This window comes from Biomphalaria glabrata, chromosome 2, assembly GCF_947242115.1.
Source record: "Biomphalaria glabrata chromosome 2, xgBioGlab47.1, whole genome shotgun sequence".
In the NCBI taxonomy this organism is placed as follows: domain Eukaryota; kingdom Metazoa; phylum Mollusca; class Gastropoda; family Planorbidae; genus Biomphalaria; species Biomphalaria glabrata.
The window spans coordinates 52,216,446-52,239,312 of NC_074712.1; the positions used below are offsets into that span (position 1 = coordinate 52,216,446).

At 33.7% G+C, this 22,867-nt stretch overlaps 1 protein-coding gene and 2 non-coding genes across 5 annotated transcripts in view; all 3 read left to right on the forward strand.

The window, feature by feature from the left end:
- The first annotated feature begins 138 nt into the window (after positions 1-138).
- On the forward strand, positions 139-212 carry Trnan-guu (transfer RNA asparagine (anticodon GUU)). Its single transcript has one exon. It is a non-coding gene; the product is annotated as a tRNA-Asn (tRNA).
- Positions 213-5,204: 4,992 nt separating this feature from the next.
- LOC106054111 (unconventional myosin-XV-like) overlaps positions 5,205-22,867 on the forward strand; it is a 117,654-nt gene continuing 99,991 nt past the window's right edge. Inside the window, exon 1 of one of the 3 annotated variants that reach the window (XM_056021343.1) lies at positions 5,205-5,487. The gene's annotated coding sequence lies outside the window, so the exon portion shown is untranslated. The remainder of the gene's footprint in view (positions 5,488-22,867) is intronic. The other 2 variants (XM_056021344.1, XM_056021345.1) reach the window with 2 other exon arrangements.
- Positions 14,633-14,704, forward strand: Trnam-cau (transfer RNA methionine (anticodon CAU)). The gene has a single exon. It is a non-coding gene; the product is annotated as a tRNA-Met (tRNA).

Consider the following 22,867-nt stretch of genomic DNA (forward strand, 5'->3'; position numbering starts at 1 on the left):
CCAATAATTATATCATAAAATTATAGCTAATAATTCTATACATAGATAACATATTAATTTAGATCTAGTTCTAAATAGTACTTTTAATATAAATTAAATTGTATAGTAGTATTTCTTATGTAGCCACCGTTTGTATCCGTCTCTGTGGCGCAATCGGTTAGCGCGTTCGGCTGTTAACCGAAAGGTTGGTGGTTCGAGCCCACCCAGGGACGATAATTTTTTTTTTGTACATGAAATTTTTTGTTAAAAAATTATATCTTTTATTGACGAAAAATTGAATATTATTAAATATATATAAATATATTAAATATTTAAAGGTCATACACATCAAACGTAACCATACACATCAAACGTAACCATACACACCAAACGTAACCATACACATCAAACGTAACCATACACATCAAACGTAACCATACACATCAAACGTAACATACACACCAAACGTAACCATACACATCAAACGTAACCATACACATCAAACGTAACCATACACACACAATGTAACCATACACATCAAACGTAACCATACACACACAATGTAACCATACACACCAAACGTAACCATACACACCAAACGTAACCATACACACCAAACGTAACCAAACACATCAAACATAACCATACACACCAAACGTAACCATACATACCAAACGTAACCATACACATCAAACGTAACCATACACACCAAACGTAACCATACACATCAAACGTAACCATACACACCAAACGTAACCATACACACCAAACGTAACCATACACACCAAACGTAACCATACACATCAAACGTAACCATACACATACAACGTAACCATACACATCAAACGTAACCATACACATCAAACGTTACCATACACATCAAACGTAACCATACACACACAACGTAACCATACACACACAACGTAACCATACACATCAAACGTAACCATACACATACAACGTAACCATACACACCAAACGTAACCATACACACCAAACGTAACCATACACATCAAACGTAACCATACACACACAACGTAAGCTGCACAATAGTGTAAAGACAGCAGGAAAACATTTGTTCAGACAAAAAACAACAACACAGCAGTAATGTTGATTTGATATGCCTCAATCTAAATTTGCTTGCAGCAGTAACACCTGGTTTGCTGGTTATCTATTTATGTGAATCAGTGAGATGCAGGACACTAACTTTCTGTATACTTTTTCTTTAATTAATAAACTCTACCTTCACCTTTTCAGCTCCATTATTACCGTAATTGATTTTATATATATATATATATATGTGTGTGTGTGTGTGTGTGTATGTATGCATACAGTGCTTTTTTTGTCAAAAAAAAATAGTTGCCGGTACTCAGTAGCTGATTGCGTAACTTTTAACTACTAAAAATCGATAATATACGTTAAAATACAAGAAAAGTAATATTTTTTTCAAAAAGGTGCCGGTTCGACGTACTGGTCCGTACCGTCACAAAAAAGCACTGTATATCTAATCTCTCTCTCTCTCTCTCTCTCTCTCTCTCTCTCTCTCTCTCTCTCTCTCTATATATATATATATATATATATATATATATATATATATATATATATATATATATATATATATATATATATATATATATATATATATATATATATAATCTACAGGAATAAGCTCCAATTTTTCTAGAAAAGACATTAATTGCCGGTACTCAGTAGCTGATTGCGTAACTTTTAACTACTAAAAATCGATAGTATACGTTAAAATACAAGAAAAGTAATATTTTTTTCAAAAAGGTGCCGGTTCGACGTACTGGTCCGTACCGTCACAAAAAAGCACTGTATATCTAATCTCTCTCTCTCTCTCTCTCTCTAAATATATATATATTTAGGAATATAGACATTAATATATATCTACAGGAATAAGCTCCAATTTTTCTAGAAAAGACATAGTTTATTAATTACCACTAATTGATTAACTAACTGGTTAATTTTATTTTATCGACTCATGCATATTGTCATCGACTATGAATAATTATGTGAAATTTAAACTAGATCCGAGAATAGGAAGTGGGAGAAAAAAACGTGTACAATATGTAGGCCTAATTAGAGAAATAACTCCACATGCACAGCCGCCTCTCTCAATAAGTAGCATTTATTTCCTTTTTTGGATACCAAATCAAATAATTAATGCCCAATAATTAATAATTCATTGGTTCATTTTTTTTATTGATTCCCGTTTTGTTAGGTACAACAAATAATTGTGTAAATTTTCAATTTGATCCGAGACTGGGTGTATGGGAGAAATAACGTGTACAAAAATTGTACCAGACAGACAGACAGATTGAGTTGATACAAGCTTAGTAATAAGAGAAAGCACATTTTTAAAAAATGTAGGGGCGATATAAGGAAACCTAGAGAAACACTTTAGACGATAAAAGAAAGACGATTGGGAGAGATGTTGAAATAAAAAGATGAACCAAGCAATGACCAAAAACGTTATACCGAATCATCACTAATACCAATGAAATAGTAACATTTTTTTGTGTGCTACTTGCGAAAGAAATGACACAAAAATTGTCTTATACCATGTAATATACGTAGCTTATCGAGATCAATGATTCATATCTTATTAAACACACACAAAAAAGCTAGTGATTTATAGCCATATGCCATAGCTGATCGAAGTTCATTAAACTGGAAAGCAAAATTAATTGAAATAAAAGAAACTTTTAGTTCTAGATGTTGAAAACTAAATTTATCTAGGTGTTATAATAAATGAAAAACTGTCATGGAATCCACATATTGATGAAATTATGAAAAAAAATCAAACAAAGCATTAGGATTTATTAAAAGAAATATCTATAAATCAAAAAAGAACATAAAACTAAAATGCTATTTAACCTAGGTTAGGCCAATAATAGAATATGCATCCTCCGTTTGGGACCCATCAACTCAAGAAAACATTAAGAAACTGGAACAGACTCAAAATAGAGCAGTGAGATTCATAACAAACGAATATTCACATTTGACTAGAGCAGTGGTTCCCAAACTCTTTTGTCTCGTAGACCCCTTGCCATGTTTTCCATTCTTCGGTAGACCCCCTGCATTTTTTGGAAAATTCTTCAACTTCATTTGGGTTTTTCTCACTTATTTCTAGGCCATTCATTGATGAAATTCACATTAAAATGAAGCAAAATAAGATTTAATATGCATTATAGGAATTGACTGAAACGCCTATTGCAGTATTCCCTAAAGTTCGTTTATTATTTTCAACAATTATTCTATTTTTTAAGGGGGGGGGGGGAGAAAGGGGTACTTAGATTTACGAAAATTATTGAAGAGGTACGCATATTTGGTATATGTTGAAAGTTTGGGAAACACTGGCCTATTGGATAGCAAGTTTGTGTAAACTTTCAACATTAGGGTTCAATTTAGTTAGATTTAATATTTAATATAATATTAGATGATGTTGGTTTTAAATTTGAAAATTAGGAAAATTCAGATTATGCCTTCGTTTTGATCAAATTTAGGTTATCACCTTGTAGCGTTATCCTCATTAAATTTATGAAATAAGTCTGTTAAAAGTGGATTTTTAGCACCCAAGAACTCAGAAATAAATATTGTCAAACATAAGCCTTTCGACAACTATCATTCTTCATTGTGATGGAGCCATTGATCAAAGTTTCAGGCAATGAGCAGTTCTTTATGGATTTCTTAATTCATAACAAAAAGAAAACATAATAATAATAACACAATATTATCGGGCAAGGTTAACTATTCCAGTTTTTTTTTTTAGAAGTATGTCTTTTGCAAGTAATTACATAAGAACTTTCCAGTGTCCTAACTCCTCTTACCATTACACCTTTGAACTGTATTGTTGTTTAGAGAAATGTTTTTATTATGATTTCAGGTGTGTGTGGCTTTTAATAGTGCAGTTTTCTGGAGTTTGGTATAGGCCTAAGAAAAAATATTGTAAGACACAAACCTCTTTTCTTTTAGGGTGTTTAATCAAACATTTTGTTCTACTGTTCTGAACTAAAAGTGTTGGAAAGTATTTCAAATCTCAATCTATTTTATCATGTTGTCATTGTCTCAAATGGTGTTCCAGGTTAGATAGTTTCATTGTAACTTAGCTTAAAACTTTGTTACAAAAAAAGCACATATGAAATGGCTTGTTCGACAAGGACAAATACAGACAAAATGTCTAGTAACCAACACTTTCATTTCTATAGTTCTAGGCCATGTACAATGTTACTTTCATGTAGACAAAATTACAATGTTTAAAATAAGATGTCAAAATAAAAAAATAAAAAAATTCATTAGACTAACAGTGTTACAATTGAAAGGATTAACTAAGGCAAAATCCTTAATGGGAAATGAAATATAAAGTCTCGATATGCTTAAATGAGATCCACTCTCGTAGACCCCATTTACAGGTCATGGACCCACCCCAATTTATATTTTCACTTCCGTAGACCCCTTGGAAGTCCTCGTAGACCCCTGGGGGTCTATATAGACCACTTTGGGAATCACTGGACTAGAGTAACACCTTTAGTAAAATCACTAAATTTAGAAAGCCTTCAGGGCAGAAGACTCAAAAGTAAAGTAGCAATTATACATAAAACACTGAACCATAATCTTCAAATACAAAAACAAAATTTAATAAAATACTCTGAAAAACACAAAGATAAAGGCACATTCCTCATCCCATATGCTAGGACAAATTTGTACAAATACTCCTTCTTCCCTAGTGCTATTAGAGCATGGAATGGGTTGCCTGAGCTAGCCATGAAAACCAGTGACTTGGCAGAATTTAAGTCATTGGTTAATATGCATGACTAAATGCATGACGCGTAGGACGTAATCATCTTCTTTTTTGAAGTAAGATATATATATAAGATAAGATAAGATTTATCAATGTGTACTTTTATAGGTTCTGCCCGCTTCTTATAAAAAATAAATCTAGGTCACCTGTCATCGAACATATTCAATTCTCTTGGGACACTAACTGAAAAAACAACAATAATAAATTGTTTTTAGTATCACCATTAAGCCCATTAACAGAAATACATTACTGTCATTATAAATAAATAGAAGACCTTCAATGAATGCAACCTTTGACCTTTGTGCCGACTAGCCAACCAGGTGACACTACAGGTCCGCTTGTTCATGACTATTGGGCTGTATGCTACGACTCGAAGTGCTAGAAAGAAGCGGGCTAGGAGCAGAAACGGTGTCTAGTAACAGTAGTAGCAGCTCGGGGACACGGGAGGGGCTGACGAAACATTAGAAGGGACAGAGAAGGTGGGAAGGAACCCACGCTCAGTGGGATACTGTTTCGTTAAGTGTTTTAGATTTCGTTTCCTATTCCCATAACGTTCATTCATTGTTTTGGATTGAGAACTATAGGATACAACTTCATCTTGTAGATCTGTATGTCAGTGGGATAACTGTGAAACTTGTGTTGTACATTGATAACTGGGCTATTTCATTCTATTTCACCGACAACAGGTAAACACTTGACACTATGCTTTGACTTGATTTCCCTTCACCTGTCAGGAGAACATATTTTCCTTTGATTCAAAGAAGTCATGTTAGTGTCTAGAATACTTTATTCCTTTATAATATAGATCTATAGCATATAGGCCTACTATGTTAATATGTAGCGTAAATGCTCTACCATAATGTCACCATAACTAATAGCTTTGAAAATTGTTTTTTTGATATACGATTTATAATTTAACTTGAGTTTTATACACTAAATGAATGGGCACACTTTTTAACATTTATTTTTCTTATAGCCTATAGCTTTAGGCCTAGGTACTATCACAATTATATATCATTATAGTTTATATCATTATCATTATACTTAAAAAAAAACGTATTTCCCCTCTAAATAACTGTTATGTGCTTCTCTGCTTAAATGGGCTAAGCGGGTAGTTCCTTTAGATCTAGATTTACCCACTTGGCATTTAACGTGTTACATAAAGTAACCCAGCGTTTCTCAGCAAGGGATAGCCAAGCCTACGTATAACTTTTGCTTTGAGAAAAGGGTGGTACCGTACTGGTGTGTGGGATACTTTAAGATATCAACTATTTGCCTTAGGATAATAGGGATAAAAATGATGTAGCTTTTTAAGCAATAGGCATATAGATCTACCCCATGAGATGATCTTATTACAAAGTTTATACCAACTCACTCGGTCTGGTAAAAAGTTTGTACACGTTATTTCTCCCACACCCATTCTCGAATCAAGCAGAAAGTTCGCACACTTATTCATTTACTAAGACAAGAAATGCATTAAAAAAAGAAAAGTAACCAATTAGACATTGAATTACTGGTAATTCATTATTTTGTTTAATAGCAAGAAGGGAAACGGATACTTCAGCATTTACTTACATGGCTAAATTTGTTGGGTTTAGCCCCCTTAAATAATTGTTAACACTGTTTTCATTCTCCAATCAAGTTGATACTTTAAACAATTTATTTATTGTACCTAACAAAAACATAAATCATTTTTTTAAATACTTTATTGGTCAATTAATTTTTTAAATTCATTATTTTGTTTGATATGGAATAAGGGAAATAGCTTGGACATTATTGGTAAATAAAGTTGTTTTTTTTCTTGTTTTATGAATTTATTATCGAAAACTTCAAGTATAAGGGGAAAGTACAACGTTGTGTTCTGAACATTTTTTTTTGTTTAAGAGTAGATTAGGTTTGACAATTGCACTGTATTCATCATCAAAAGTAGATTAAGTTTGACAATTGCACTGTATTCATCATCAAAAGTAGATTTAGTTTGACAATTGCACTGTATTCATCATCAAAATTAGATTAAGTTTGATAAATGCACTGTATAGATCATCAAAAGTAGATTAAGTTTGACAATTGCACTGTATTCATCATCAAAAGTAGATTAAGTTTGACAATTGCCCTGTATTCATCATCAAAAGTAGATTTAGTTTGGCAACTGTACTGTATTGCCTGTATCATCAAAACTAGATTTAGTTTGATAAATGCACTGTATTCATCATCAAAAGTAGATTAAGTTTGACAACTGCATTGTATTCATCATCAAAAGTAGATTAAGTTTGACAATTGTACTGTATTGTCTGTATCATCAAAAGTAGATTAAGTTTGACAACTGCACTGTATTCATCATCAAAAGTAGATTAAGTTTGATGATTGTACTGTATTGTCTGTATCATCAAAAGTAGATTAAGTTTGACAATTGCACTGTATTCATCATCAAACGTAGATTAAGTTTGGCAACTGTACTGTATTCATCATCAAAAGTAGATTAAGTTTGGCAACTGTACTGTATTCATCATCAAAAGTAGATTTGGTTTGACAATTGTACTGTATTGTCTGTATCATCAAAAGTAGATTTAGTTTGACAATTGCACTGTATTCATCATCAAAAGTAGATTAAGTTTGATGATTGTACTGTATTGTCTGTATCATCAAAAGTAGATTAAGTTTGACAATTGCACTGTATTCATCATCAAACGTAGATTAAGTTTGGCAACTGTACTGTATTCATCATCAAAAGTAGATTAAGTTTGGCAACTGTACTGTATTCATCATCAAAAGTAGATTTGGTTTGACAATTGTACTGTATTGTCTGTATCATCAAAAGTAGATTAAGTTTGACAATTGCACTGTATTCATCATCAAACGTAGATTAAGTTTGGCAACTGTACTGTATTCATCATCAAAAGTAGATTAAGTTTGGCAACTGTACTGTATTCATCATCAAAAGTAGATTTGGTTTGACAATTGTACTGTATTGTCTGTATCATCAAAAGTAGATTTAGTTTGACAATTGCACTGTATTCATCATCAAAAGTAGATTTAGTTTGACAATCGTACTGTATCATCAAAAGTAGATTTAGTTGGACAATTGTACTCCTCACTCCAACCTCGCCCTTCGTTTTCAATGCTTCAAATAGGTTATACTACTACTGATATTTAGCATGAAAAAAGTTTGTATCAAGATTTAATTTCGTATTTTAAAAGCATAAAGACCTGAATACTTTAATAAAGTTTATTTTGCAGGGACTTTTTAATCTTCAATATGATTAGTTTCCTTCAGATAGGCCTATTCCTTTTATTTGCTTCCTCGATTTAGTTTAGTTGAGACTAAGACCTTAAAGGTTTGTAACATTATAAGAACCTAACAAGAATTAATATAAAGAAAGACATAGCCAATACTTCTCTAACATTAAATAAAGAGAGAGAGAGAGAGAGAGAGAGCATAACAGCTGGCACAATGACATTACACAAGAAAGTCCTTAGGGAGAACGTTGAGATATTACATAATGCCAAAATCCCCTTTTTTTTTAAACCCCTGATCCCTTTGATACAAATCGTAACAAGACTCAGTACCCCCCTTCTTTTTAAAAAAATACGTTATGTAACGTTCCTTAGGCCAAATTGCTTTAAGAAATGTAGCATAATAATGAAATAACTTATCTTATATGTATTTATATTATACAGACGTTACTTCAAAAAAGAAGATGATTACGTCCCACACCTCATGCATCTAGTCATGCATGTTAACCAATGACTTTAATTCTGCCAAGTCACTGGTTTTCCTGGCTGGCTCAGGCAACCCATTCCATGCTCTAATAGCACTAGGGAAGAAGGAGCAATAGAATACAGTCTAGAAAATAGGCCTACTGTTTTGTATAATATCGGCCTTGTAGCATTATGAATATTAAGACTAGAAATGTGTTGAATGTGATACTATAAATAGTGTATCGGTACGTTCACCGACAAAGTTTGTAGCGTACAAACAGTAATGCTAACAGGTTATTATGATCAATACTACATTGGGCTTGTCGTATTGATCGGGACAACCTCTCACACCCTTCTCCTTAACATCTTCGTTATCTGTTTCTTCCGTATCGTTATCTTTTTCTCTCCCCCGCCCTTACTAGTTTGGGCCCGTTTTCCACATCAGCTATTCTCAGAATTGTAAGAACCTTGCCCTTTCTTTGACACGTCCTAATCAAGACAAAACAAAAAACTTTTGGAGCCTTTTTTTCTTCCTTTTTATCCACGGGCGCCTGCCTCTCAAATTGCTTGTCAAATTGCTTGTCTAATTGCTTGTCTTATTTAGTTTAAAAAAAATGTGTTCAAAACGATTATACAACATTTCTTGCTTGTGTGTGTTTAAAATATTCAACTAATAAGAGGCTTGTCAACTAATAAGACGATCTGAAACCTCGTTGTAAACTCCATGTTGTAATAATCTAAAGTTATTTAGAAAATCGATTATACATTTATGTCAATGCTACATTTTAAAGTGCTTTTGTTTCTAGATTAGAATGACTACACTAGAATACTTGATCTATGTAGAGATATCAGATATGGTAATACCACGGTATAGAAGATTCTAGTTTGGCCCAGCTTTTGTTTCTAGAAGTTTTAAACTGGTATTTGGTGTGGTGGGCTCATTGTATAACCTTAAGTTATGCTTCTCAGACTGGCAATAGAAATCTCCGCTGTGAAGTGTATGACTCTATTAAAAGGGAAGGGCGAGGCAACACAAAAGAAAAAGTGAAGGATTGGGAGTGTGAGGTAGTGGTAACGTAATGGTGAAGCGGTGGTAAGGTAATGGTGAAGCAGTGGTAACTTAATGGTGAAGCAGTGGTAACTTAATGGTGAAGCAGTGGTTACGTGGTGGTGAAGCAGTGGTAACGTAATGGTGAAGCAGTGGTAACGTAATGGTGAAGCAGTGGTAACGTAATGGTGAAGCAGTGGTAACGTGGTGGTGAAGCAGTGGTAACTTAATGGTGAAGCAGTGGTAACGTGGTGGCCAAGTAGTGGTCAAGTAACGTTGAGGTGGTAGTAAAGGATGGTTAAGAAGAAATAGTGTGGTAGCCTCGTGCTGGTGAGGTAGCGAGGTAGTCTAAGTTAAAATAAAAATAGGTTGTTGTTTTTTTATAGTAAATATTAATACATATTTTATTTTTATTTTTGTGCAATGGAGATACTGGATGGAGCGGAAAATGGATATCCGAGTTAAATATCCATAAGCAATCACTAGTATCAATAAACAAGGGATAACAACAAATAGTACTAAATCTACATTTGTTTCATTATCAGAATTATTATTTTTTTTGGAGCTGGTAATTTGTGAGTGCGATACACTTGAAACACTAATGACAAGTTAACCAATAGAGTAAGACCAGTGCATAGACACAAATATATATAGGCCTGTGGCCCAGTGTTTATGTTATATTTTTATCGTTTGGACTTAGGCCTGACTTTTTTTTTCTTAAATTTATTTTTTTTAAACTTGATGTTTTTAATTTTCGTATTTGCATTTCCTAAAAAGAAAATAGTCCACTTAGACCTACATTGAGCTGTCATTGGCCTAAGTTGCTGTTATCTAAACATGGGTTTTAGCCGAAGACTATCATATATGGTTTTATGGGTTTATGGACTTCTTCCGAACGTAGTACGTTTTCTTAGTCCAGTGTTTCCCAAACTGTGTTCCGCGAGGCCTGAATAGGTGTCCCACGAACTACTGAAATAATCAACTACATAGGCCAACAAGTGAATTAATCACAAAGTAAATGCAGAAAAAAATAAAGATTTTTACTATTTCTTCTTGGTAAAAAAAAATAAATTCTCTAACATTACTATTAACTTGGAACTGATCTAGATTCTAACTCTATTTTGAAACAAAAATACAAAGTATCACAGTATTTATAAACAAGATCTAGCTATTTTATGTAAGTTTCTACAGCCACCCCCTCCCCTAAAGAAAAAATATCCTGGTAATGCCCATGTATACATCTACTCAGAGTATATACATTTCTAGTTTGGTGATACAGATCCTGGTTATGCCCATGTATACATCTACTCAGAGTATATACATTTCTAGTTTGGTGATACAGATCCTGGTTATGCCCATGTATACATCTACTCAGAGTATATACATTTCTAGTTTGGTGATACAGATCCTGGTTATGCCCATGTATACATCTACTCAGAGTATATACATTTCTAGTTAGGTGATACAGATCCTGAATACTAAACATCAAAAGATAATAGTCTAGACTAGAGTACTTGATCTAGATAGAGCTAGGGTTAGAGCGTTAGAGATATGGTATGGAAGATTCTAGTTTGGTCCAGTGTATGATTTCTACATATGACGGTGCGCAAAATGTTCCTAAAAGTCTGTTAATTTAATTCTTTGAGGAATATATGCGGGAATCTCCACTGACGCGTGTTCAAGATATAGATCTTCAGACCAAAATAATTTTTTGACATGATAATATTTTGAAAAATTAAACCCCAATTAGGTAGTATTTTTTCCCAAAGATATACATAAATTGTCACATTTCTAGGAATATCGTGCGAGCTGTTTTCGAGACTTGACGTGTGAACCCACCCAGGCAGGTTTTAGGTTCCACCCATAAAGAGTTTGCAAACCAATAAGAGGAATTAAAACAATAACACTTATACATTTGAAATGGTGGTGCATCCTATCATCATATTGGGATAATTTATCCTATATTATAGTAGGATTTGGTCCAGTGTTAATGTTTTATGAGCTATGCGTATCTGTTTTAAACGAAGATGCATTTTTCCACGTTCAAAAGTTTTTTTGTTTTTTTTTGTTAACAAATTCAGGTTTGTAACATTCAAATTAAAAACAAAATATTGTAGCTACTCGTCATCTTTCTTTCATGACTATACGTACCTGTTATAAATAAAGATACATACACACACGCCCTTTTCGTTTCTGCCCTCAAAATTCACGCTGTGTAGAGCTTCTAAGATCATCACCATCAATGTCTACATATCCGAGATAGACCAGAACTGGTCAATGATCGCATACATTCTTAAACCCCACCCTCCCAGTCTAAGCACACTTTTTAAAATTTTTTTTAGGTTAAAGCTGTTTTGAAAAGAATCTCTTTCAATAACAAGCCCGTCCAATCTTTAATATTGTCTTCCCATCGCTTTCTCTGTACAGGTTCTTAAAATGTGATTCGAGGGAGTTCGGCTGTTACACGTAAAAACAATTAATATATAAATAATGTGCTATTAAGAATCGTTAAGATAATTTAGATTTCCAAGTAACACTAAAGATTTACGTTTTATACACAACCACAATATAAAGTAACACTATAAAAGATGTCTGGATGTAGTCATGTAGGCCTATCATTTCATTTCCCGAATAATTCTATGGGTTTGATGCTTACGATAATGAGATGATGCTGTATCTAAAAACGTAATGTCCTTTCAATACTATAATGACATGATGCTGTATATAAAAACGTAATGCCCTTTCAATACTATAATGAGATGATGCTGTATCTAAAAACGTAATACCCTTTCAATACTATAATGAGATGATGCTGTATATAAAAACGTAATACCCTTTCAATACTATAATGAGATGATGCTGTATATAAAAACGTAATACCCTTTCAATACTATAATGAGATGATGCTGTATCTAAAAACGTAATTCCCTTTCAATACGATAATGACATGATGCTGTATCTAAAAACGTAATACCCTTTCAATACGATAATGAGATGATGCTGTATCTAAAAACGTAATTCCCTTTCAATACTATAATGAGATGATGCTGTATCTAAAAACGTAATACCCTTTCAATACTATAATGAGATGATGCTGTATCTAAAAACGTAATATTCTTTCAATACGATAATGACATGATGCTGTATCTAAAAACGTAATATTCTTTCAATACGATAATGACATGATGCTGTATCTAAAAACGTAATTCCCTTTCAATACTATAATGAGATGATGCTGTATCTAAAAACGTAATTCCCTTTCAATACTATAATGAGATGATGCTGTATCTAAAAACGTAATACCCTTTCAATACTATAATGAGATGATGCTGTATCTAAAAACGTAATACCCTTTCAATACTATAATGAGATGATGCTGTATCTAAAAACGTAATGCCCTTTCAATACTATAATGAGATGATGCTGTATCTAAAAACGTAATATTCTTTCAATACGATAATGACATGATGCTGTATCTAAAAACGTAATTCCCTTTCAATACTATAATGACATGATGCTGTATATAAAAACGTAATACCCTTTCAATACTATAATGAGATGATGCTGTATCTAAAAACGTAATGCCCTTTCAATACTATAATGAGATGATGCTGTATCTAAAAACGTAATTCCCTTTCAATACTATAATGACATGATGCTGTATATAAAAACGTAATACCCTTTCAATACTATAATGAGATGATGCTGTATCTAAAAACGTAATGCCCTTTCAATACGATAATGAGATGATGCTGTATCTAAAAACGTAATGCCCTTTCAATACGATAATGAGATGATGCTGTATCTACACACGTAATGTCCTTTCAATACGTTAATGACATATACAAACGTAAGACCCTTTCAATATGATTTACAAAAATATATTTCTGGAACTTGTTTACTTACATTTTAACAATACTAACATTATTACAAAGTTTCTATCTACGTGTTAAAATGCTTGTAACTACTTCAAACAGAGCTGTTTCTAAATGTAGCGCTTTGCCTGATGGTACACGACTAACGTTTCTTTGCATGAGCTTTCTTTAGTGTGACTTTTTATGTGACCAGTTGACAACCGATAAACCGATAGAGCATATTTTGACGAAACACTGGTTTTGAGTGTGAATGCTATAGAGGGTGGTAATAAAGAGTCGTGATGACCGAGTAGTATAGTGATAAAACCGAGCATCTCTAGTTCAAATCCTACTTTTTTTTTTTAATTGGGGATTTTATGGCATACATAAGTCGATTTAGTTAAGTGCATGCACGATATAAGCAGGGGAACGTAATGTCTTCGGTCGTTGTGATGGCCACATAATGTCATCATTAACCTTAGGCCACAATCTAGATGAAGTTTACATTATCTTCCCAGTCTATCACCAGCTCTTAATGTTACATTGTGATCTTTGTTTTTAAAAGTTGAATGAAAACATTTAGATGCTATGTTTGTCTTACATGTTTCGGCTGTTGAAGATAATCTACATCCTATCTCAAACCTCCCAAAGAACGTCGAGGGTGGCAGCTGGCAGGATGCGAATCCGTGACCATCAGGACCACGGAACGACAGCCCAGAGCGCATATCACACGACCAGGCAGCCAGCCATGCTTTTAGTTTTTACTTATGCTAATAATGCGATGTTGAAAATACTATTTTACTTATATGTAGAAATGAATTTTACATTGTAGTTGTATTTATCCGTTAGGAATGTAGTCTACTGTGATTGCCCTCTGATTCTATGTTACACAGTCAGTTAGCACGAATATTTATGATGCATAATAGGCCTAGTTAGTACGAACATTTAGTACGTATATTTCCAGTGGCGTAGCAAGGTATGCGTCGTTTCTGGATCATGAGTATTGGGCTGTACTCTTTCCCCTTCAGTGAGTATAACAAAATCATGTCATCGGGTATGCATTTCATTAGCACATCTTTAAGAAGGACCACCACCATGAGGACAGAATGCGTTCTTTATGTTCAGTGTGTCTGAATGGAATGCTTATAGGGAAGAAAGAGGACAAGATAAACATTACCTTCTACCTACCCGCCCAGCGTAAGGACTTTGAAACAAAGCACACTAACACGAAGCAGAGTGGCGCAGCGGAAGCGTGCTGGGCCCATAACCCAGAGGTCCGTGGATCGAAACCACGCTCTGCTAATATTTTTTTTTATGGCACTTTTTAATTTACTTTTTTTTTTACTTTTGGGGTTTTGTGTTTTTTTTTTTAAATTGCAATTATTACAGTCCAGTCTTTGTATATTTTTTTTTTAAAGAGCCCTTGTGGTTCCGGGTTCTCATTAAACCCATGGCTGCTACGCCAATGTATTTTTAGTAGGTTTCTTTAGTATATTTTATTTAGCAGTTTACTAAGTACGTATTTGTGCTAGGTAACTCTTCATAAAACACCAAATCTTCATGGCAAAATCTAAAAATGGATTTGTAAAAAGAAATCCAAAGACAAAACATGATGACAACTGTATTGTTTGTTATTCCCTTTGTTATCATGGCTGCTTTCTTATGTGCGTCAACTAGGCTGTAAACTTTGTATTAACTGTGCTGTCTACAGCAGTGAGTCATGTTCACAAACTGGGTGTTGGTATGACATATGTCAATTATACACCCGAGGAGGTTCAAAGAGTCCTTTAAAGACATTTTATTAAAGGCGAGAGAGGCCAAGTCCTCGTGTGTCATTGCAACATTACACATTCCCTCCCTTTTTCTTTCTTATTCAGGCTGAGAGCAGGAACTACCTGGTTATGTTCAGTTATGAATAAACAATTTATTTTACATTTTTTTCTTCTTCTGTTGCCTATTTGTAAAGTTATGCAAGTTGGTGCAGCTATGGGGCTTGTCGATATCTATAAATAAGTCTGTCGTGATACTCAGTGCGTTAGTAGGTCGTACTGTTGAACTAGTGAATGATCAAATAGAAAAAAAAGTATTCCTCTGCATTACATGAAGTTTACTATCTTTAAACTTCACTTTGGAAAATTAAAGCCCAGTGACACAAAAGATCAGATGAAGAAACAGTACCGTGATTAACTATGGGTGACGCCCAAACTATTTATGATGAAATATTGTCATAAAATAATTATTTTTCTATCATATCGGATAAGTTGTAGAGAACACTAATAATATGTTTTCTTTAAGTTACAATTTTGATGGCAATAAGATGAATGGCAATAAGATGGATGTCTAGTGAAAGATCTTTACCGTCTTTGATCATTTAATTTCTTTCCTTTGCCCTAGAAATGTCAGAAAGAATTACCTTTCCTTTAGGCAAAATACAAACTTATGATAAGGGAACAATTAAGTGAAATTGTAAAAAACTAACTTGGCCTAGATTATAATCACTGTTCTCACATCAGCTTATTATATTTCTTTGCATTTGTGATCACATTTTGAAATCGACTCTTAATATATCTTTTATTTTAAGTTAAAAAAGTTATTAGAATTTTAGAAACCATATTTTTTCTAATATAACTGTTGAATTTACACTTAGTTATAAACTAAGAGTGAACCGCAAGGGTGGAATATTCGGTAAAGTGGGGTGGGGGGAGTCGGGGATTATCTTTTCGGACTTCCTGGATCAAATAGCATTTTTAAATTAGTGTATTTTAAGCAATTTAAACATAATACTTGAATATCATTAAAAATCACGTTTTAAATTCATTTCTTATGTTTGAAATAAATTCTTTTAGAAAGTTAACAAAGGTCTGAAAAAAAAAGAAAAAAAAACAGGATCATCTAATGCCGGTACAAAAAAAGTTGTTCTATAGACTGACACGACTAACAGATGCCATAATATAGAATGTATCTAACCTACGAAAGGACATTAAAAAAACAACAACATTGCTGCCTTTTTGCGTTACAATATCCTGTTTCAACCTTTGACACTCCTACTCGTCGCCCTAAGCCTCCCTCACGAGGTCTATGCTATCACCAAACTGTTGTCGTTCAAGAAAGAGGGGCGGTCGTGTGGGAACGTTAATACGATAATCACAACTCCCCCCCCCTCCCCCCCATGGTCCATTTTGTATTCACACTATGTAGAGTAATGTTTCCAGGTTTTTTGTTTTTTTTAAATGAAGTAATAATAAAAGTTCAATAATTGATAGCGATTATTAAGTTATTAACTCATTTATTGCACAGATCATAAATGTACGCCACCCCCTTCAATCTACTAGTGTTTCAGACATACGTAATACTAAAGATTCATTTAATTAAAAAAAAGGTGTTCCACGTTCCCCCTCCCCCTTTCAGTTCAGTTCTAGATCTACCTTTTTGTTGGTCTTAGGGAGACGACATATCGTGAGGAAGTGATACGGGGAAAAAAAAAACAACCCTCTATGTAGCGTATTCATTGATTCAGATCAATACAGCGCAAATTAATGAGAAAATATCGACCCTGCCTTGCTGAACCTGTTGCCTTTGTGTAAATATTGTAATAGATCAAAATATAACTCTGTCAACACTGGAATTTTTTTTCTGAAGACAATTCATAATTCCTCTCCACGCATGAGTAGATGTGTTAGTTTTAGATCTACACAAGAACTTGAAAATCACCGCCGCAACATTGAGGCCATAAGAATTCCTTCAAACTAGATCGCTGACAAAACACTGATGAGAACATTGTCAGCGCCTTTCTTTCAGCTGAAAGAAGTTAATGAAATTAAAATAAAGCCTTTAATTCATATTTGCAAAACTTTATTTAGGCCTATTCTTCGTTTCTTTAGCCTAATGTCACAGCCGGTCTCTGTTGTATCCATAAGGATTTGTAGATCTACGTTACAGGGTGTGATCAGGGACTCTCTCTTTCCCATTACCCCATGATGTCAAGCTAAGTCATTATTTAATAAATAGAATGACGTTAAAAACTTATGTTTTTCTCTAGAAGCTGTAGTTACATCGCTATACTTGTAGCCACTGCCGTCATTTCAATTGTACTGTTTTCAAGTTATTATAACGCTTATCATTTTATTTCTCCAAGTTTCTGTTTTTACTCGATGTGTTTATTTTAACTGTTCCAATAAGCGGATATTAGACAATGAAGGTTCTCTTTTGGAGATCAAAATTAGGTCGATAAAAGCACGAGATAGAATAAAAGGCAGACAGAAAAATTCAAAGACGTACTTTGGTTCCGCCACCTAGGTTAACATTGACATTAGTGTCATGTTTATTTACTTATCGCTCTACGAATAGGCTTTCAGTGAAAGGAATGTCTCTGTAAGTTTCAGCGAAAAAAATGTCTTTGTAAGATTTAGTGAAATGTACGTTTAAGTGAAAGAATTGTCTATGTAAGTTCTAGAAAAAGAAATGTCTATGTAAGTTGTAGTAAAAGAAATGTTTATGTAAGTGCTCGTGAAAGAAATGTCTATGTAAGTTCTAGAGAAAGAAATGTCTATGTAAGTTCTAGAGAAAGAAATGTTTATGTAAGTTCTAGAGAAAGAAATGTCTATGTAAGTGCTCGTGAAAGAAATGTCTCTAATGTCTATGGTCTGTGGTTTTAACTTGAAATAAAAGAATGGAAATTATTATTAGGTCTTATCCAAAGTATTTTTAGTGAAATAAATATATCATTTATTCGCACTTTAAATCTATTCATTACATACCGTTGTATTTCAATTTTTGTTACCGTAAGTCAGATAATAAATAAAACTCAGATGGTCACTTGTATTCATATAGAGACTATTATAGACTGACATAGTCTTCTGATATGTTGTTTTTTCAAACCGGGAGAGGTTCATTGATACATATGTATTTTTGATCCATTACTGATCCTCATAACTTAATATTCTCAAAACATTTCATGTGAATAGATATTTTACATTTATAGACAATTGAATATGAAGCGTTTCTAACAGCTTAGGATAAACTATTCTGATAGAATGCTCTTTTTATAAACCCACTCATTCAACTCCTTGTATTGATATTTGACTCAAAGCACCACTTTTATCTTCCATGTTCCCTATTTGAAGCTACACACACAGGTTAATAAGATCATATTGGGAAGACTCAAGATATAGATTTTCTTCAGCTTATTATAGTTTCTGATAGCAAATATTACTATCCGTTTCATCAAGTCTCCTAGTGAGTGTAAGGTATGGACTGGTCTATGATACGTGACGTTAGCAACTAGCAAGACATAGTTTGTATTCCTTAGGATAATTAAAAACAAGAACCTATATCAGATAAGCTGCGGCCCTTATTAAAACACCTGTATGGCATGACGTGATCTGTAGTGCTGAACTGTTCTGCGTTCTTTTAATCACTGGCCGTTGAGTATTTGTATAATTATACTTACATCTCTGTGTTAGCTACAGATAGAAGGGTTGCTGATCTATTAGTCTGTGGATTGGACAGTTTGGGATTGTCACGGTAAACTAAACTAAAATATCAAGGAAGTTTAATTTAATGGGCGCCTCTGAGTCCACCCAACTCTAATGGGTACCTGACTTTAGTTGGGGAAAGTAAAGTTGGTCGTTGTGCTAGCCACATGACACACTGCTCGTTTACGAAAAGGGTTGAAAGGGGGGACTAAATGATAGGTACGATTCCATAATTTGGAGGAAACTGTTATAGATTTATTTCGAAAATGTTGACAGAACAATTTATTACACAGTGCTAGAGATACATCAAGTAGGCTAGAACCTTCAAGTTTACAATGTAGACCTACACACATTCTATGAACTATAGGACACGTAGTTCTTGGTGTGTTGGGAATTTCTTACTGCTTAAAACCGAAGTGGAAAGAAGTATGAAATGGGCTTTGGTGCCGCTTTACATTTTAACGGATAAAGTGTTACCACTATTCCAGGTGGCCCTTACGGCGGCGGCTTCCACTGCCCCAATGCCAGTTGCCCCTAGCCTACCTAGAAACCAACACCACACAAGGTTTCGTTGAGTAGCTATTACATTGTTATACATATCTACAGTGTTAAGACACGTACAGAGACAAACACGTCCTTTAGCCGACGTTATGATAAAGATTTAGCATAGTGTCAGGTACGCTTAAAAAGCCACAATTTATTTGTATGCTTTTATTTTTAATGTTATTATGCTGTGCACTTTATCACATAGTTCTGTTTATAAGATGTCAATATCATTGAGGAGAGCAAACAAACACTAAATGGGCTTCAAGCTAGCATACATTCCACGAGGGCGCCACTCGGTGTCTCAGTGATAAGACAATGTACAGGGAATCCTTCTTGTGTGAATAAATGATAAATATCGAATGCAGTCATGCAAGAGAAGTTTAAAGAAAGCTTTCATTCTCAAGCACCGTACAATCTTGACAAAAGCTCAAAGAATGAAAAAAAAAAAAGGAAAAAAAATAAGTTAGTTTTGTTCATATTTTACTGTTTATGCATAAAGTGTCTTTATGTGTCTACATCAGTAATGTAGTACTTAGAGAGAGAGAGAGAGAGAGTTGGAGTCTCTCCCCTCTCCTCTTCGTCGCCACCAACATGTTTACATTTTTCTAATACTTTGATAACATGTTTTTTGACATTGTTAAACAAATATTCTATTGCTGTAATCTTATCTACTTTTTTATAAGAGCTATTAACATAAGATCATTCTTTAACCAACAATTCCATTGATTGTAGCTCAATCATTTCTTATTCTTTCTAAAAACAATATGGCAAATGTGTATGATCAGGATTTTAATTTATTTTTACCTAAACTTTAAGTAATTATACAAGGACTTTGTTGTCAGTAAGACTCAATGACCTCAACAGCTATGTCAAATTTGGGTTGATTTCGTTCTGAAGTTGTCGATTCTTGTGACAATAATTAAAAATAGTTAAACGTAACGTTCAATTGTCGTCCTAAGATGGAGTAAACGTCACATGTTTAGCAACGAAAAACTCACGTGGACATCAAACGAGCTATCACATGTACGCTTTCACTTGCACATGCCTGGAAGCCTTAAGTTGGATGGGCTCTAGATGGTCTTAAACTTTCGAATTAAAAACACAGCCTTCATTATGGCTTGAACTCGATGTGATATATATTCTTGTGTTAGTCGTGTATTTCGTCGGAAAATAGATTACATCTTTTCATTACCTCTGTAAATGTTGACAAACCGTATCAGTGATTTGTAGAATCTTGAGACTAGGAAATATAGTTAGAAATATTTGTTCCAGTTCAAAATGAACGCTTCTAGTTGCGCCATAATTAACTCTTTCTCTCCTAACTGATGATACCAGCGTTGATTCCACCAGAATGTGGTAAATAATTACGGAGAGAAAGAGTTAAACTGTTTAACGATAATTTTTACCTAAGATAACCCTAACCCTTACTTTTGAACGAATAGTTGAAACAAACCAAAATAAAATAAAACGTAGATTGCTGTAGTTCAAATGAATTTCAACACCTCCTATGTTTAGTGCAAAACCTTTGACCAGATATTAGTTGAGAACACAGCTTAAACCAGCTTTCACATCTGTAAACATTTCAAAGCGTAAATCATCGTCTCGAAGCCTTATTAGAAACTATTCCTGTGTCTGCACTAGGAGCCTAGCCCAAAACCAATTTACATGCTAAATGTTTTCTATCTAGACTAAATCAGCCAATCAATGGATACTTTTATAAAGATGTTGAGATTATCAAAGGTCAGCTTTGATTTATTTTGAAATATGCATCATTCACATTTAGTTTGATTCAAACTTTTGTAAACTGTTTAATTAACTTAAACGTTACGATAAACTTTGTTTTTAACGGAGTATGTGAATGGTGCAATCAATCCTGTAAAATTAAAATAAATAGCTATAACTGCCTATAACATAGTAACTTCATTACAATACAACTATTCACTGAAGGATAGCTTGAGCACCTCACCAATTGTTTGATGTTGTTTCTCTAGACTTAAGTTTACGACTGATCTTATCTTTGTCTTTGATTAGCACTTAAACATTCCATCGCAGCTTTTACAGCTGAGAGGAGAGACCTCTAACGGTTGTTACAAATGATCGATAATCTCTTATGGCGTAAGTTAACGCTTACTATAAATATTAATTCAACTTGACCAGCTGGTGTTAAGAGACTTAATTAAAGAAAACGAGAGTACCCATGCTTGGCAATACTAACCTATATCTTGTTAACTTTTTAAGCATCTGTCATCTGTATCGAAATATTTAAAGCAATCAATGTAAGCAGTTATGTAATAATATTATCTTCCAATCTTAAAATACCATAGGCAGGGAACGAAAAGACTAGATCACATATCTATGAATACTGACGTTACTTCAAAAAAAGATGAGGCGAAGAATTTCTTAAAATTAAATATTTAATCAAAATTTGTCATTCAAAGGTAGAAAATTGTAATTTCCTTGACTAGAAATAAGTGTTTATTTCTTGTTTTTTTTTTAAATCAAAATCTGGGTTGTTTTGGCTTTCAATGCCCTTGTGCAGCGATGCCCAACCTAATTCGACCTGCGGCTTTTTAATTTCCCACCCTTGTGTCGCGGGCCACAATAATTTTATAATACCAATAATCTGTTGTTTTTTTTTTTTAAACAGCCACACTTTCTTTATAAAACAAATATGTTGGCTTATTATCATGTTCTACACTAAAAAGTATACATCCGTTCACTTTTCCTGGTAGATTCTACATTCTGAATCCCAGTTCATAAACGCACAAATGTTATAGGGATTATATATTACCAATCCATAATCTATCATAGTAAACGCGAGGGTCCTAACATAGGTAAATATACATTTTCAACTTTAAAAAAAAAGAGGGGAGTCATTTTCTATACTTAGCACCGACGTTTTGGCGGGCCGGATGGAACCATGTCGCGGGCCGGATCTGGCCCGCGGGCCGTATTTTGGGCATCACTGCCGTTATGTATTTTTTGGAAACAACTTCTTTTTTTAATAAACGATACCTTGAATATTTATTTATATCCTTAAAGCTTTATCAAAAGCGAGCAACAACAACATAAAGCTTGCTAGAATGTTATTGATGTGGGGGTGGGTTCATTGGTAGTGGAATGTTACTGATGTGGACGTGGGTTCATTGGTAGTGGAATGTTACTGATGTGGACGTGGGTTCATTGGTAGTGATGTTTTATTGTGTTACAAGGTGAATCAGATAAGAAAATTATATGATTGAGTTTTAATTATTTGTTTACGTCGCGAATTTATGATATTAGCGTATTAATTAGCGTAAGATTCAATAAACAAAATGTGCAGTAGACATAACTCCAAGAGTAATCAGTTAAGCACATAGTTTCATGTAGCCCTAACTCTGATCACACTAGGACACATTCGTATGCAGCCTTAACTCTAAGAGTGATCAATTTAGGACAGCGTTTC